The sequence below is a fragment of the Calonectris borealis genome, chromosome 3, assembly GCF_964195595.1.
Source record: "Calonectris borealis chromosome 3, bCalBor7.hap1.2, whole genome shotgun sequence".
In the NCBI taxonomy this organism is placed as follows: domain Eukaryota; kingdom Metazoa; phylum Chordata; class Aves; order Procellariiformes; family Procellariidae; genus Calonectris; species Calonectris borealis.
Genome location: NC_134314.1, coordinates 13,586,217 through 13,605,613, shown reverse-complemented (window position 1 = coordinate 13,605,613; position 19,397 = coordinate 13,586,217).

Genomic DNA, 19,397 nt, shown 5'->3' with positions numbered 1-19,397 from the left:
ACACAGGGCTGCCAAAGTTAATGTGCTAAAAGGAGGGAGATTTTGGAATCAAAGCTGAGAGAAAATGAGTCTATAATGTACTGTAGTTTGTCTAAAAGGCAAAAAAGGATCATCTCCATTTTAAATTATGCCATGATATCATTTTTGTCTTTTCCGAAGAAAGTGAGGAAGGCACAATATAAAACTTCCTTTAAACAGAGAAAGCGGCAGCTTGAAACCAAAGTGATTGCATAGTTTCCCTAAAAAACACAGTTTGCTACCTCTGAAATCACTTAGCACAAGGGGAGTTTATTTTCACTGCTAAAATCAAGTACCAGTAGAGATCCAGTGCAGAGGTCCCTCAGATAAGAAATATTATAAATCGGTATTATATTATAATTGGTATTATATTATGAATTGGTATTCTAAACGGAACGATTTCAGGAGGCTCATCGCCCAGCTTGAGGGCTGTGGTTGAAGGGAGGGTTTCTGCCAGTTTATCACCCTTGCACCCCTGGAGCTCACTCCGCTGAGCTCCCATGTTGAACTGAGAACCGAATTCCTCTGCCACTCACTAACCAGTGCATCGTCTTTGCAGCCACTTAGTCTGGTCCTAGATACACAAAAAAACCTTAACATCCGGATTGCTACAAGAAAGTGAAGAGAGTCTGGCATTTTGACACCGAACGCTGATAGTTTTGTGAACACGTGTGTGAGTTTTTCTGTGGAAAGGAATGCAGAATTAGGGGAGTCCTTGTGGCTACTGAATTGGAGGCAAGTACAGTATTTTCCATCAGTCGTTAACCTCTTTACCCTCTGCATCTGCTCCAGGTGTTTCCTTTCCTTCCTCGAACTTCTAAATGAAGTAGCAGCATGTGAAAAGCCCTGCAACAGGAGAAACTGGAAAAATCCAACATATAAACAACATTGTGTTATGTTGGGGCCAATGCTCACATCTCAGCAAATACAAGTACATGAAATCTTATGTATTTATTTAGAAATGTAGCACAGGCGCAGTGCCAGCCCCAGCTGGTTAGGGCAGTGCACCTTTTTCCATCAGGACTAAAACTGTTCCTTCATAAGACCTAGCAAAACCCTGTAGCCGGCATATACGGAATAAAACAGCTCTGCAGCAACATCTTGTTTTGTCTTCTAGCAGGTTTAAGGCTAAAATGTTTAAAAACCCTTTGGAAGTATTTGTTTTTCTTAATTGAGGTACTGGCACTCCTATGAATGCACATCCATTTTTTAACCTGGCCAAAAGCTTGCTCTCATCTACTTCCCTATGGTCCACTGTTTAATCACAAAGCTATATGGAAAAACATTTTGCTGTTTCTGTTTTGAATCTTCCATCTTTTATACCTCCTTGTTCATATTCCAGAAACAGAAGAGAAGTTCCTATTCATCTTCCCTGGACTTTTCTTTGTTTTCAGACCATTCTGATTTTCAGATCACATTTTTTCATCACGTGGCCCCCTGATTTGTGTCTGTTTAAAAAACCTACCTTTTATATTACCTTCCTTTTGTAAGAGAATTTTTTTCTTAGGTTCTTGATCATTACTATTGATTTTCCTTAGACTCCCTTGATTTTGCAGTAACATTTTGGAGACAGAAGAGAAGGAGAGGAAGAGAAGAGAGCCTAGTTTTTGAATTGCTCTCTGGAGGACCCTGCCTTTCTCCATCGACTGTGTAGGAAACCATACTGACATCTTACGAGGTTTCTTCCCTACAGCTGTACGTGAGCAGAAGTTTGTATTGATCTGTGCAAAATGATGCCCAAAAAAACATAACAGCAGAAGATAAAAAACAGAAAAGCCTTCCAAAAATGCCAGGCTGAATTAACTAGGCCCTGCTGGGAGTTGTGCATCGATAAACTCCAAATAAAAGTAATGAAAGGTATGTAAATCCCTTATTGTATATTTTAACGTCTCATTTTTAGGAGCAGTTAAAATAAAAGAAAACCATGCAGAATAAATGCATTAATAAAAAATAATTTAATTTTAAAACTCTGTAAAAATTAAACAGGTCTAAGTAGACTGTATTAAAATAAATGAAAATTACATAGCAAGTAGCAAAATAATTTAGCAAATAATTTTGTTTCCACAGAAATCCCACATGAAATTGAAAATACAAATTAGCATAGCTTTGTAACTGTTGTTCTGGTCTTCATTAATACATCATGTGATATGACAAAAGATAGAGAAATTCCATTGATTTTGTCCACAAAATGTACCTAGTAGCTCATTTAATCCAGCTGTTCCAACTATTATTCCATTAGTTTTCTCCATATCCACAGTATATAAAAATACATATAGTCATGGCTGTAAAAGGTATGTAAACTTTTAAAAGTTGAAAAAATTCGAAGCTAAAAAGTCTGCAGAAAGATGTCCTCTGAATATGTCTTCCTATCCTTTCTTTAAATCTTAGTCATTTTCTTATCCCACTTTTTTTCCTTCACCCTAGATTTTGGGCACACAAGTTGTTTAGCTTGAGGTTTCATTACTTTCAGGAAGTTCATATAAGCTGGGTGTTTCAAAGATGTTCACTGAAGAGCTTAATCTGCTATTAATGAAATAGCTAAGTATTTTTGAAGATGTTATTTTGGAAATCAGGTTGCAAACCTTTGATTCATTAATACATGCATATGTCCAAGTAAAGAAAAAGTCACTGGAAGCCCAAAGGAATTTGGACAATGAATTGTAATCATGAGAACTGAATTGCCAGTTTAGCTAAGGGCGGAAGTGGAAACATGTTTTCAAATTTTTATTTATTTCCTAAATATGTATTTTACTTGTTTAAAACATATGGAGTTGTGCTTATTAAGTTCTGATCTTTTTCCTATGCATAAGAATGTTGGCATTTATTATTGTTGATAATGAAACCTCGGTGAGACCCCTGGAAAGGATTAGCTGCAAGTATAAAAATTCTGTTTTCAAAGGCTGTATGTGCCAAACAAGGTCTACTTCCTGGCTAATTACATGAAAAACCGCACACAATGGCGCTCTCCTGTGTAACTCGCACAACATTGCAATTCATCATCCTGGACATTGTCCCTGCATTTGACACTTTCCAGTATGAACTGTGATACCGAGACCTAAAGGAGGCAGAAACTGAATGTGAAATTAAAACAAACAAAACTGAGCCCTCCCCAGATTTGCACCAAGCTGTGAATGCAGAGCAGGCTATAATCAAATACTAAAAGTCAGTGCAATGAAGTACATACGATCCCGATAAGGAGAAGGACATTCCTTGTTTTTTCATAAGTTTCCTCTTTCTTTTCCACCGGGAATCATCTCCGCAACTCAAGCCCTAGAATGAAGCCTATAAACCTCTGGTGTTTAGTGACCATCTGCACCAGTAGTTCCATTATCTGAGGCTGGAGATTGATTTTCCTTTTCCTTGCATGTTCACTTACCCTAATGCCCCAGAGTCTGCAATGGAGCCAGCAGCATATAATGCAAAGACAGCTTTTAAGACATCAAAAGTGAAAGCATCAGGAGTATCATTATATTCTGAATCTTTTGTAGCAGCTTTTTGTCTAATCCTATTGTAACAGGAATCCACCGATGGTGGCTAGGCCCCTCCTTTATGAAGCTTAAGTGCAGAGCTCAGAGCAGCTTTGCTTTTCTCAGAGGAAGGTACTCAGGTCCACCCTATATAAGCAATGGCTCTGTTATGAACAGGGACGAGCATTATGTACATTGATTTCATACTGGACCAGTAACTCAGCAGGCAACAGGAGACACTCATTCAGATTTGGAGGTTGGAAACCCACAGAAGGTTATCTAAAAGAGTACCAGACCTCAAAAATATTTTTAGTGGCATGAATAGTACGTTCAAAGTTGGGTCAAGTAGTATTGCTGTTCTTAAGCCTTTGCCAATGATTACTGTAATTCCTCTTAGGAAATGTTTCTTTTCTCCCTCATTGATGTGTCAAAAGCCCACACAAATACCAGGGGAAATGAACTCATTAATTGACCATATAGGAGGAGAACTGAAACTGGTCGGGCACAAAGGCCAGGTTCTGAAAAGGGCTCGGCATGCAGCGGCTGACATTGTTCCCAGAAAACTGGTTTTAGCAGGACCTGCCAGATGCCAAAATTTTTAAGAACCTGGCCACTTATTTAGGTCACTAAATGGAATCTGGATCCTGCAAATCTGTCTCTTTGTATCTAGTCAGTTTAACTATTTAGACATTTCCTTCCCCCCCCCCCCCGCAAGAAAACCCTAGAAAACAAGACCATGTGAATAGAGGAGAAGTGCTTGGCCTTTCAAAACCTTAGACAATGCTCTGCTTAAGAGCCTAGGAAGAAAGCAAACCTCCCTCCTGTCAGTGCCAGAGCAGAACTAGAGAGTACCTTCTACAAACCTGAGACTCTCAGATTGCTTTTGTTCTCACCACTTTTGAGGCTATAAAGACACCTGTGTGTCTATAAAGACTATATATGTAAAAATACACAAGAAAACAGATACCATTATTATGCCATTGATCATACTCTGTATTCAAAATGCACTCTTCATCCATGATCTACTGCTCTATAAGAGAATCATTCATTGGAAATATTTACTGTACCTCTGTACTGTCTCTGTGAGGTAGATGCATGAGAATATTTCCATTTAATGACGGAAATCATAAGCGTTAGTGGAAAAACAACAACAAATTTTGCTTTAGCCTTGTTCAACATTTAGATTCTAAATAAGAGTTATGAATCTTAATGCATTCCTGAGTATGGACCTTCATCCACAAAATTATGTAGGAATCCAGCTCATATTAAAATGTTATTTTCTGTATTTGCATACAAAATATACAAAATATACAAAATATAGGCTCTCATAACACACTCTCTGAGGTTGCCCTTGCAGTACAGTACTAAAGGACTGAAAGAACCTCTTTTTATTGAAGTTCCCAAGGTGCTTAAAAATCTCTTCTCATATTTATTCCCATAAACATATCCATACTAGTACTGAATGATTGTGCCCTGATTCATAAAGACTTTTGGGTTCCACATTCTGCTTGAAATCATGGCTATTGCTTGTTGCAGAGTAACTCATGCCTATAACTGATTGAGATTCATAATTAGTTTTTCTTCCAATTTTCTCTTCACAATGTGACCTAGTGATGTTCTCAGAGAACAGGGAACCTAAGCTCAATTCATTCCCCCACCTCTGAAGTTAGAAAGTGTTTTTCTCATCACCTTCCTACTTTAACCATGGGTGCCAACGGACACTGCTCTCTGCACCTGAAGTTCATATAATTGGGCCAGACAGAACAGGAGGGATCATAGTGCTCAAAACACCCAAAAAGTTAGCCGGAACCAGCGCTTCTGGTCCAGTGAATGGCTAAAGCCTCCTAAATCAGGAACAAAGGTGTAAATCAAATCCAGATCTACTGCTATTGCCTCTGCCAGCAATGTGTTTTCTCTCTGTTCTTTCCTACATCATAAGAACAAAAGGGGAATGCACTTAAATTGAAAGGCAACTTCTTTTTGGTAGATAAAAAGGAAATATTTCATTTTTAGGAAATATGAGTTATCTGTGGAACTCATTGCCACAAGATGTTAATATTGGGAACATAACAGGATTTTTAAGATTAAACATCTGAATGGTGATTAGGAACATCACAGATGCATCAGACAAGATAAATAATACATAAGGGATGTTAAAGCACAAGCTACAGGGTGCATGCTATCTACTAACTAATAAAAATTAGAGGAGAAAAAAATCTTGCACTCTGGGAGGGGTGTGGCATAATTGACCATTGATTTTCTTGTACCTTTGTCTGAAGCATTAAGCGCTTGGCCACTGTCAGAGAAGAGATGCTAGGCTAAGTAGACCTCATTCAGCTTGATCATTATTTTGGCAATAAAATACAAGAAGTAGAGTGAAATGGCTTTTTTTTTTTTAAATAGATACTTTTATAGCAAAGAAAAACAGTAGCTACACAATGCCTAAGTCAACAAAATGAAACTCCATAGGCTTGTGAAATAAAATATTTTGATTTTGCCATGAATTTTTTCTGACAGGAAAAGGCAGGAAATATTTTTTGTTTATTGAGCTTCCAATTTTTTTCCTGGTTTTGAAATGGAAGACAATCAAGAACTCTCAAAGAATGACAAGGTCATTTAACCATCTGATTCGAGGCAGATATTTAAACCTAGATCCCCAATATCCTGTCTGAGTGCTTTAAGTACAGTCTCAATTTCTTGTGTTAGAGCTCTTCTCCTTCCATAAATATTTAAACACTGGCATATACCAGTGAAACGTTTATGATAAATTTCAGTGAAGAAACATTAAAACTCCCTTTGATTAAATAATAGAGGATGATCTTATTTTTATGAATATATTTAGTGCCAATTATCTACTGATTATCAGTGAGTTTATTATTTTTTGTTATAATCAAATCCCATGCTTTTCCAATTTTTCCCTTTTCAGGTTTGTTGAAACTTGTACTATTCCACAACACAACATTTCTTGCAAAAATATTACGTCCCTTCAGAAAATGCCTAACAAACTGTATTGGTGTTATCACACATCTTCATACATAGAATTCATATGTAGAATTTAGACTATGAAGGAGAAACAGGAATCTTTTCTTTCCTTTGTTCAAATCCTGTTCTCATTTATTTTAAGAATATAAGAGGCAATTAAGTGATCTAATCAGATAACATTTTCTAGTTATTACTGTAGAGACCAGTAACTTGTATCTGAATAAAACACATCTTTTGGCAAGGTTTACAGCCTTTATTTGAAGCACTCAGGAAAAACAGAATCCACTAGCAGTTTGTTCCAATGGTTAACCATCCTGTCAGAAATGTGTCTTCTTTCTCATATGAAAAGTATTAACACATGCAGAAGAGCTGAGGTAGCCTATTATTATGGCAAACTCCAGTACTCATCGAGTTAGAAAATGGGTTTTTTAGGTGTGCAAAAAAATGAAATCTAAATGCTGTCTTCTTAAAATGTAGAATACATGAAAACAAGTGGTGTGGAAAGAATTATTTTTTCCTATGAAACAGTCTCTTACACTAGAAAATGATTAATGAATTAATAGCAAGCAAATGGATTGTGTGGCTAATGAGGTCTTGGAAATGCTAGTAACACCGCTTGACTCACACGTATCTACCATCTACATTTTCAGCACTATAGACATTGATGAAAAGCATGCATGAACTTATAGAGGCCCTCACCCATGTATAGGCTATATAGACATTCATTAGCACGGGGAAAGTGTTATACACATTTCACATCAGATTTTTCCCTCAAACACAAGGTCCTGAGAAACAGAGGGAGCTTACACTGGTCAACCTACAAGAAGGATTTATCCTTTTGTCATTACAAAAAAAAAGAGTGAATGGGAAAACAGTTAATTCCCCAATAGTTACAACAAGGGTCTTAATACAGTTGCTTGGCTCTTCTTCTTATTTACACCTAGTAATAAGAAGGAACATGGACGAGAGCAAAGTTAGTCATATTCACACTCAGGTCTCTCCCCCTTGCCAGACCGCGGTGCAGTTGCCGTAGTGTAAATGTCAGTTGTGTGGTTTGATTTCATACCCTGCTGCCCACAGACAACCACATCAAAATAAATACGCATGCTATGGAGAATAGCACTTTGCCCTTTGTGAATTCCACAAATGCTGCTTGGCTGGTTTTCTAACCCTGTGGTTGTATATTTTTTGCAGATTGGGAGGGAAATGTTCCTGAGCCTCTCATGGCTTCACCTTACATCTAATGGGCTGGAGACACCTTGACTCAATCATCCACTTAGATCATGGAGATCTTATAGTGAATTGGCAAGCTGTCCTTCACCCCAGCAGATGACAGCGCGCATTTCACAGCATCCGTGATTCTTCATTGTAAATGTCTTTCCTATGCCAGCTCTGATCTATAAAACGGTATGCAAGCAGCTGTCTGTTTATACACACGTGGGCTAAAATTGATCCAGAACAATTTTCCGTGTGCCTTGTCACTTTGGCCTCCGAACTGGAAGCAAACATGGACTAGATACGGTGGCAAGTCCTGTTGCCTAGGGAAGGATTATTCTGCGTTAGGATAGAAATAGCTGAAGCAGTTAGAAAATGGGACGTGTCTGGGCTGACAAAATGCCCCTCATTACAATTCAGCCAGTAATTACAGGTTCAACATTACATGTGGATCATAACTATCTGAAACCTAGAGTCCACGCACCAAGTACCCCCACAGTTCTCCAGGTGCAAAACAGAGATCTGGTTAAGGCAAGACTAAAAAATTGACTCTTTAGACAGAATGCCTGTGAACCTAAAGAGGAGAAAGATCCCTTTTTCTTTTAGGACCATGTGTTTCTACAGCTTCTCTGAGGAACACACAGCTGTTTGGCTACATTACCGTTTTGCCTGATGAGCATTCAATTGCCTGGCAGACCTTGTGGGCTGAGGCCAAACTCTGCTGCTTATGCTGGTGTTTACTGTATCCTTTCTAAACTCCTTTTATGAACTATTTTACTGTGTATGCAATAATACTCTGTTTTGCTTGAAAGATTCCAGGAGCTTTCTTTTGCCTCCCCATCCTCCTAATGTGTGGAATGCCAGTAGTAAAGGGCACACAACCTTTCCCTTTTAACCTCCAGTTAAAGAAAATGCAGGAAGAAACAGGAGGTAAAGAAGCAAGAAGACAGAAAGGGAAAGATGCAAAAGAGAAAAACAAATAGAAACTAGAAAGAAATAAATGCCGAAAGGAAATAAAGAAGGCAAAAGAAAATACATGGAAAAAAAATTAAATACAGTTGCTTGTCTGTTTAAATTTTAAAATTGTTCCACAGCCTCATAATAGGATTAATAGGTTTCAAAGGACTAATAATCACTAGTATGACTGAATGCCTTTTAACTGGCTCTGCTTAGTCAACCTAGGAGGACTTTCTGCTCCCCTGATTGCCATACACACGATCCCTTTCTTTGTGAGCACTAACCTTTCATGGGTCATTTTTCTTCATGCCTTTCTCTTTGCTTTTCCTTCTCTGTACACTAAGGCTCCTCTTTTCTTTCTCCCCATGTTCTGAAGTCTCTCTCCCTCACTTTCTGCTCCAATTCCCCCTTTTCTCTGATACAGAAACATAAACGTGGTGCCTGAGCACTTTGCTAGAGTACTGCTGAGAACTTCCCTAAGGAGATGGCAGTATACTCCAGCACAAAGAATAAACTCTGCTAGTACCAAAACCAAATATTGCCATTTTCTCCACTGTAGCCCAGCTTTCTTCACTGAGATGCTGGATTTTCATGCCACTGTTAGTCATTTGCCTTTGGCACAAATTTTAATTAGATGGATGAGGCAGAGAAATTCCACTATTACTCAAATACTGCTGCCTCGCAATCAAATATGAGTTCTCATTAAATTCCTGTTACAACATTGGGTTTGGTAGCCTCCTTATCTCTAGTAACCAGGCATTTCTCACAGTTGTTATTAAGTTCACTTACAACCGTTGGTAAGAAATCCTGAAGTCAAATTACATACTTTATATGCTAGAAATTGCATACCGAGTTCAGTTCTATATGTGGGGGAATGCTGTACTCTTAAACAAGCTTTGCTGATTGCATATAACGCTTCCCTTTTCTGGCATTCACTGATTTTCAGAAAGCCTGAGCAGCCATGACCAAATGCTTGAAGACCAACCTGGACACGTTGCACCACAGCAGGCACATTGGACAATCACTTCAGAACCAGAATTCAAAAGTGTGCATATCTTAACAGGAGAAGAAACAGATATAACCCACCATTTACTGCACTGGGTCAAGCATCAGAACCTTTTTGGTTTCCTTTCCCAACTCATCAAACTTTCAAAAACATTTTAATTTTGTAGGTGTGGCATTTGCTTTTCCTAATAACAAGCATTCAGATTCAGCTAAAACCTCAAGTCTTCTCCTTATTTCTTTTTTTTGTTTCATTTGTTTCGTTCTTCATCGTCTTACCAGTCTATGAACTGATGCACCATTCTTATTTTGCCAGTCTTAAGACTCCTTAAAAGCAAACATATCAAGTTCATCGAGACTCCTCAAGAATTAGGTAGCAAGTAGATGGCAGGTTCACATAGTGGCAGTTCACACAATTCTATTCGTATGATGTGAAATTAAACACGGGACACTGAAGTTAACAATTCACAGGGGCTCAAAACTGAGCTGGACAGTTCTTCATGTGAGAAATGAGCTGTTACACCTATACGTCCAGCTCAGGAAGCCCATGAACCTCAGGTCGTGGAGGCTGGGAGCATAGTCAGATGACAAATTACTCTCCACTGCCCAGTCCTTAAATTCTTCCTGCTGTAGCAGGCAGAGTACTGAGCTAAATGAACTTTTGACCTGAACCATTACAAGCCCGTTTATATTCCGAAGCTTTGTGCTACACAAGACTCTTCTGCATAGAAGAATCTTTACCTGTCTTTCACCAGCTTCCAGCTACTTTGCATTGAAAAGGATGTTCAGAGAGGCTGGAAAGTGTTTGGATTAGCTTCCTAGCATGGATTATACTTATAGATCTATGTATAGATCTTAAATGGACTTTCTAAGAGTATTTGTTAAGCACATTTGTTCATTGACTGAAATGCTATGAGACTGTCCTAGTAAACCTAGTAAATTGGTATACGTATGAGGAATTGAAAAAGTGGAGATACATGTCTCTGAGAATAATTCTGAGGTACTTTAGGGATCTTTTATACCAAACTGATTTCTTGATATTAGATATAAGATACTAATATAGCCTACCATAACCGATGGCCTGACAACATCAGTTCCTCGGTGTGTACCTGCTTTCCTTACCCTGTGTAATAGAGTAGCACCTTCCCATTTTTAAAGAACTGGCAAATTCCTGAGTGGACTTAAACTAGAACAATTTCCTAGCTACTAGATAATTCGTCTTCTACTTGAGCAAACTAAGCATTTGTGTAGGAGCCTTAAAAGAAAAAAAAAAAAAAAAAAAGAAGTCCCCTATGTTATTTTTAAGGACAGAGAGGTATTTCTATGCCTTTCTGTACTTGATTCCCATTCCAAGTCCAAACCCAAAAGGGCACTTCTATATAAAGGTACAGACACCATTACAAAATCAAACTTTTTGACACATATAGAAATGATAAATTCTAATCTAGAAGCAGTCAAAAGACTCAAAAAACACTGATAAAAAGAAAGCATTAAAGGCAGCACATCCTTGCTATACACCAACAAGATTTTCCCTGCTGGGTGACCTACCTCAACTAACCGTCAAAAAGAATTAGTCTCAAGGGAATGTTTTGCTTATAGATTTATAAATGTTGACAATAATCCTAAATGGATGTTAGGGGAATTGACAAATCTCAGCATTTTTCTTGATGTATGTGTGCCTGGGGGAACTTTGGAGGCCCCAGCATTCGTTAAAAAGAAGCAAGCCATTGACAGCTGACAGAGAAAGACAGGTAGCATAACTAGAAAAGTAGAAGCTATTTGTTGACACAAATTGTGGAGTATAACCTAATAATCTAGTATTTTCTTCCACTGTTGTTTCTAGGCTCACTTAAAGCGTACAGGCCATGCAGCATAGTGTGCTTAGTGCAACCATAAAACTGCTTAATCTATAAATGGCTTTATTGTAGAAGTTTGAATGTTCAGGAAAACATTGTGGGCCAGATTAAAGCTGGAATTAGTGCTTTAGTAAGGATCTGGGGGGCAGCTGGGGGGTGTATTTTTGTTTTTTTCTGCGTGTGCATGTGTATTTTTTTTCTCTGGAGGTCAATGCGTATGTTAAAACAGCGTCCTCTGGAAGAATAGTGTTCTGAGTTTAGCTCTGTCTTTTTATCTTGACATAAGTGAAAGAAGAGCAAAGACAACAAGGAAGCTAAAAAGTTTGATTCTAACTTTATGTTTGATTGTGGGCTAAATCCTTGCCAGGCAATTCCAGCTAGAGATCTGTTACAGGACCATTGACAGTGAAACTTGTAGGATTTATCCGAGAGTCTGAAAAGGAGCTTTGAAGAATTTTCCTTGATAGTGTATTAATTACAACTAGCTTTTCTACCTATCAGCCCTCAGTTTAAATATTATTTGATAGCAAGTGAAAAACAGAAAAATATGACGATCTGAGCCATCACTTACGGATTTCTTTTCATAGTGAAATGAAAAAAATATTAAAAAATAAAATAGCAGTTATTTCTGTCCTATTGAGAAATAATACTTCCAAATTGCTTTAAAAAACACCTGCATAGACTGATTGCTAGCACTCTGTCATCCAGGTTACTGCACGTATATTTGTAAGGGTGTCTTTAAAGAGAATGAAAAACTCACACGGTTATGCATAACATCCCTAGGATGGAAATGTCATCGTATGACTCTTCTCCTTTTTCCTACTGCTAGAGAGCTCTTAACAGCAAATTTCACAGTATTTCACCGAGTCCAGTTTTAAACAAAGCTAGCAACAAGTCCTCCAGCACCCCTGGGGACGACAAGAACACATTCATTTCCTCTGTTCTACATTCCCCCATGTCTTAGGGAAAGTGATTAAGTAGTAATAGAAGTTATAACAGTCGTATAGACCAGGTCCCGTTACAGGAAGCAGTGTACGTAGAGACTGATCATACCTGTAATCTTAACAGGCAAAATAAATGACACAACATAGCTATTTAGAGGAAGGAAGTTGAGAAAAATAAATTTGGTGGTTCTGGTTAATATCATATAGAAAGTCTATGCAAACCTGGGAAATAATCAGATCTCCTCTGAATTTCTCCATTGATACACTCTCCTCGTGCTGCTCCTTTCTCTTTTGTCTTTTACTCCACCCTACATTGTATTTCTGCCAAATATTAATAAGAGTTTCTGCATCCGCTCCCCTACACCATGGTTGACACTCTACCCAGGCGGACCAGAGGTTTTGCAACTGATATTCAGTGGGGCTATCCTTTCAGTTAATATGCAGCTGAAGGAAACTACATATTGTGTTTCATTTTTTTGCTGATAGTTTCTCCTCTGTCACAATCATTCCTATGCTGTTTTCCTGCTTTTATCTGTTAACTATGTGTCAATAACTAAAAACAGTATTTCAGGAAAAGTCTTACCAAAGCTTGACCTTTTTTTTGTGGGGCAAGAACGTGTTTCTGAATGGAGCCCCAGACTGCTGTCTTTTTAGGATGCACTGTAAACTTATGTTTAATTTCCTGTCTACTACCAACCTTAGTCCATCAGTATTGCCCTTACTTTCACAGACTTCTATATACCATGGAATATCTGTATTTTGCATTGTTTTCCCCAAGAAGTAATAGCTTCTGTTTTACAAGCTGACACTCAACATACTGCAACACATATTTGTAACTTTTTACTTCTTTCTATGTTACTTTTCTGGTTTCAGAAATGCTTTTTTTCTTTGTCATGGGTGTACATATGAAAACTGGTTGTAAAGAAATGGACATATGAGTAAAATCCCAAGTTCCTAGTAGGTGGGTAAAGTACTTCTGGCACCACTGACCTATCCATCCCTATATACTGTTTTCACAGACAGAGTTCAGAGGCACCCAGGTACAATCTGGCTCAGCTGCCCATCCAGTTTAACAGAACTCAATGGGTTTTCAGACTGAAGCATTTCCATGAAACTCATGACCTTAGAAGGCAAATGCAATTTTTAAGAAAAAAAAAAATACACAGTGGAAAGTTTTAGTATGTGTGTCTCTTGGAGAAGGATTCATAATGAGGCTTTATGTTTCACCTATCATGTTAAGTTGGTAAGCTCTCATTGACTTGTGTTTTCTCATTACTGCATCTGACACATTTCATTCGTGAGCACTTACTATGCCTCTTCTACAATGTGGGATTCATCTCACCCTTCAAAATTAGGCCTATAATTTAGGATAGTCATGTAGGCTTACTTCATAACTTACAGAGGACAAGAAATATCTCTATTTGAAAGTGACTTTAAAATTGGTGGAGTGAATTGTCTGGGGTGTCCGCCAACCCCCATTGATTGTAGAGCTTGAACATTTCCTTCTCCTTCAGAAGCCTAACTTAAACCAGCTATAACAGTATAAGAAGCCTCCCACCAAACTGAGTGTTTGCTCTTGTTCTTACACAAAACATTTTTTCTTTTCACTGAACTCCTCTTGCTTTGATGTTGTTCTGGTATGCCTCTAATAGCTAACAACCACCAGTGTTCAGACCCTGGAGTCCCATGCGAACTAGTGAGAAAACGACTTCCTTGCTCCCGTGAAGTTCATTTCAGATGTTGTGTAGTGAAATGACATAAGAATCATCTTCATTATGGATGAAACAAGAGGACTAACACAAGGATCTCTGTGCCTTCAAGTCTCACACAGGCCAATATGGTAGGACTTCACCCGGGCTGAAGAGATGTCTGAATACCTGTGTCACAACAAAACAGTATCTGTGTACGAAGCAGTGAAACTGCCGCAGCCCCAAGCCCCACATATTTGGGGTCTTAGAGGCAGCCCTTTGCTTCTGCTTTCACTGAGAGGAAAACTTGTACATTTAGGCATCAAGTCCCACATTAAAAAAAAAGTCATCAGTGGCAAAAATGGTATTTTAGAGGACAGTAGCACGTTACAGAGGACAACCATTTGCAGCTTTCTGATCCAGCATTTCATATCATTCTCTTATTTCCTACTCTTGATGTCTTGGCAACTCTTTCTGCTCCAGGATGTATGTTTTCTTCCCTCCCACACTACTTCTGAAGTCTCTCAAAACGTGCTAGGAAACGAGCGGCAACCACGTCCCACCAGCTGCTGCAGGGCAGCTCTCCGCATCCCGCCCGGGAGAGCCAGCACACCCCGGGCCCCGGGCGGTGAGGAATGCATCTGAAGAGATTTCCTGCTGATTACGAAAGGTGAGTGATGGAGATGAGGGAACATATAGAAATGATTGCAGGAAACAGATACCATTATCTTTCCTAGTTTCTCACAACAACAACAGTTACCTGGGGCACACCAGACATTTTACTTCATGTAGCAGCTAATTAGCAGAGACCACTGGAACAAATTTCAGTGTTCCTGATACTGACAGCAGCTGCAGTTTATGCAGAGATCAGCCCTGGCTTGTGTTCTTTCCACCCACTAGCTCTCTTCAAGACCTGGTTTGTAATTCAGGTTATATCACTTCAAAGAGTTTGACCTTCCCCTGTGTCATCCAGCTGCAACACACTGAAGCAAAGGCAATGGATTTACATTGAGGCGGAAGAGAAATCAGTTCAGAGATTTGAATGTTCAAAGGAAATAGTTTTTCCTTCCTAGAAAATCTTTCCCTATCTATTTCTGAGGGGTGTTGCCTGGAAGCACAGATGATTCATTTCTTCTACATACATAAAAGCGAGGTTTAGAAGATGCACAAAGGATGCTTTTCACACATTCAGTAGAATTCTCCGGTGAACGTATTAGGCACCTATTGCTACTGAAACCTAAAAATAGCAGTGTTAGTGTTTCAGATTTTAAGTGATTCAAACACTGCACTAGCAGAAACAGTGCTACAAATTCCCCATTTCTTCCCCGTGCCTGGGAGTCATATGGTGAACAACTTGCATGAAAGTTTGAAGAAGCAACACAATCTGCAGACAAAAGGACAATGGAGGCATCACAAAAACACCTTGTGGGAGAGCAGTGAGGATGAATGCCGCAGTATCACTATCTATGTCATCCTTAATAGAGAATTTTATTTAAATTAATTTAATTTTATTTTACCATCACTTTTCTCATCATATAACCCAGCACATAAATGACACACTACTACACGAGGCTTCCCAGTATCTCCTGCTAAGCTGCCAAAATCTGCAGGCAGCCTCCTGGATGCTGTGACAGAAGAGTGGAACTTTCTTTAGTGTGCAATTCCTTCATGCAGAAATAGGAGCATTGATGTGCGTCTAATGCAGAGGCTCTCAAACTGCTGCCTGTGGGCTAGTGGTGATCCCCGACATCCCCACTGATCTGAAGACCCACATCACATACGCGGTGTTTCAGCTGAATGCTAAAGGTGCACAATGATTTGTGCTGATGACTGACATTGATTCAGAGTCCTAACAATTTGGGAATAACTGTTTGAGATTTGCCACTGATCAGCTGTGAGCAAGATGCTTCACCTCTGTGTGCTTTTGTTTCCCTTCCAGCACCATCTGTTTTGCCTAATTAAAGCAAAAGCTCTTCACTGTAAGGACCTTCCCTTCACAGGCATTTGTGAAATGCTTTTCACAGTGCACCTCTGAATTCATTCAGGTCACAGAGCTGCCAAGCCAACATTGATTACTAGTATTAACAATATCTGTTTTAACTTGTCAGCTATGATAGCACTATTACTGCATAGGAAACCAGAATCTAAGAAGCAAAAAAACAAGCAAAATTTAATATGAAAAACCAAAGGACTCTGCGTGCTGTTTGGGGTGTTGCTCTTTCAATTAAATGTGAAAAGAGTCCTTGCATCCAAAAATGTATGCTAAACTGTCATGATCTTCTCCAGATTGCTATGGAGTACAGCAACCTCTGGGTGTGTAGGATACTTCAAAGCACTTTGCTTCTCAAAGCGTCATTTTTCATACAGGCATTTGCATGCAGTTTTGCAGCCTTGTTTTTCATGGATTTTTCAAAATGTTAATTTTTTGCCTACTCTGCTATAAGCTACTTAGAGTTTGGGTGGGATCTTACACAAGAGATGCAAGGGATACAAGGGATAATATCAGGAAGAAATCAAGGCAAAGGCTGTTGCTTAGTTTTAGCTGCAGAAATAAAGCTGTGTTTCAACGCAACCCTAATTACAGTTTTGTGGTGCTTTGTCGAGCCCTGCTGATAAGTTTCCCTGGTAAACAGCTCTTTATTGTTCTTTCACATTCAGTCACCATGGCAACTAGCATTTTAGGGTTTGATCCTGAGAGATGCCAAGCACCTGCTTCTGTGGCAGTATCTATAGGAAAGGAGAATTCGAGACATCTTATAAGATCAGTCCTTTCAATGACAACAAATTTACTAAAGAAAAAAAGGCTTTTGATGTGCTTATTTGGAAGGAATTGTGAAAAAAATCACAGGTAAAACCTGGCCCCAGTTATACTTTACAAACAAACACAGGATCTGACACTGCCTGCTTATGGGTGTAGTGCAATACAGAAAAAGCCCGAAGAGCCGAAGGATCTAACTCCAAAGGAAATGCAAGTCAGAAACAGAGCCCCAGAGTGTCACTAACAAAATGTTGGGAAGATGAATTCCCTTTCATTCACTGCCAAATCCTTCATTGCCTTCTTATTGTAAAAAAAGTATTGCTTGGGAGGTCAAACCCAGGTGATAAACAGCTGAGCAAATTTTCTATTTTAGCTTCTGAATAATCCCTGAGGGACTCTCTTTTGTCTTTCCTGCTTGCGTTGACCTCAAACTGTTGGTCAGAGCCTAGAGGAATCACTCAATTTAGCAGAGTAGCTTTTTTTTTCTGTACAGCTCCATTTCCTCTGAATTTATCTTGGTGTCTCAGTAGGAAGATAGGAGGTTTGTGTCAGCAGTTAGCAGATAGTTTGAATGTAAGCAGGTGTGAACATACCGATTGCTTCCTTATCTGATGCTGCCTGAACATGTTGGACCTGAGCAGAGAATTGCTTTCGTACCCTCTAGTAAATCGCCAGCTGTGTACTCACGCTGCCTCCTCTGACAAACCCCTTTACCTGCCAAGTCTGCAAAAGTCAGCTATCGTGCGATCCACCTAGCCCAATTCTGCTATCATGTGCAGCATTGTTAACCAGGGTAATGTCATCAGCTTGAGAGGGTTGATTTTATTTTCTCTGCTTCAAAACACTGGCCCGGGGTTATTCTATGTAAATGCAGAGACCCATCTGAAGTCACCTTCATCTTGCTGGTAGGAGCAAGCCAGCACTTCTAAAGGGCAGTTGACATCTTAAGTGGAGTGAATCACCTTCTACAGGTTTTCATTTCTTATGGTTAAATGCAGAGAAAGCAGGCTATGTCTATATTTGCAAGTCAGGCATCTCAGCAGTGCCCAGCTAATTAGAAGGAATCCAGCTCCTGATGGCTGAAGTCGTTTGTATTCATGCCTGCACAACATCGCAAATTTAGGCATTTTGTCTTCTATTTAGCCCTCAGACCAAAAAAAAAGTTATTCAGATTATGCTGCATAGAAAGGAGTTGCTGATTACAAGCATACTTCTTGTTCATCTTTGCAAATACCCGTGAGAGAAGAAATCAGGTCTTCAGATGACAGTATAGGGACAGCTTATCTTTACTTTTGGTATTGCTATTAGTGGTTAAGTTAAGGTCAGGCTCAAGCTTTTTATTACTTGGACTTTAATAGAGCTATCCCTGACAGTAGAAGGATGGGGTTTTTTTTTATTTCTTCTTGCTTCCATATCCCAGCTGTAATAGCAATCGAAAAGAAAATAAAGATTAGGCAATAGCAAAATTGAAATGAAGCAATATGGATCACATTCCATCTGATCTGTGCCTACCAGCAATGAACATTAGAAAGTGTATCATCTCTAAAAGTGAGTACTTTCAGATAAAGGAGTCACGCAGCTACCTACTAGTCTACAGGGCTGTAGAAGTTTATGACGAAACGATATCTCCACATTTACAGTGCAGGCACAGATAGCTCTTAGTCCTATAAAAGGAACCATGTACAAAAGACTAGCAAAGAATATATGATGGAATATTTATAATCATCGAGGGTTACCATTAGGGGACTGAGTTAAGGTTGTTTGAAATATACGGAAAGACTGGTTTCATGCCCTTTGGATCAGGAATATTTCATAGGAAATTAGCTGGGAGAAGAGTCAAATGATCTGGAGTGGATTCCCATTTTTGTCACCTACCTGACAGTAAAGTAATACGAATCACTGTTTAAACAGTGTTTGCAAAGTGCAACCCTGGAAGAGGCGAAATCCAGTGTTAAAGATGATGGTGGAATTAGATGCAGTTTAGGGCAGGAAGGGCGGGGTGGCAATAAAAAGCCTGTGTTACTTCACATGTCACTAGCTCACAGGTGAGCTGCTGATGGTCAGGTTCTTCCCTCTGTGTTAAGCCCATTATAGACTAAAGTATTCGTGTGTTGTGATGTGCCAGTTCAAAGACTGGAAAAGCTAGCTATACAATGCATGCAGAACAAAATTACACATTAGACTGTTACTATTAAATACAAAATAAGATGTGACTTAAAATAACTTTTAGCTCCTCTTCAGGTAAAGAAATCCATCTTGTTGCAAAGGCACATATTCACCCTCCACAGAGTAGGATCACCTACATTATTAATACTCATACAGTAATGCAACTCTGCTAGAGAGCGTGCCACCAGAGACATTAATTCAGCTGCAGCACTGTTCTAGGAACAGAGGGGTGGGGATTCATCCATCTACACACAAAGCAGTCACCCCAGGCTCCCTCTCTATCGATGAAGAGAAATTGGCACTTCTAGGGTGCAATCCATCTTACCCTTAAGTAGACATCTAAA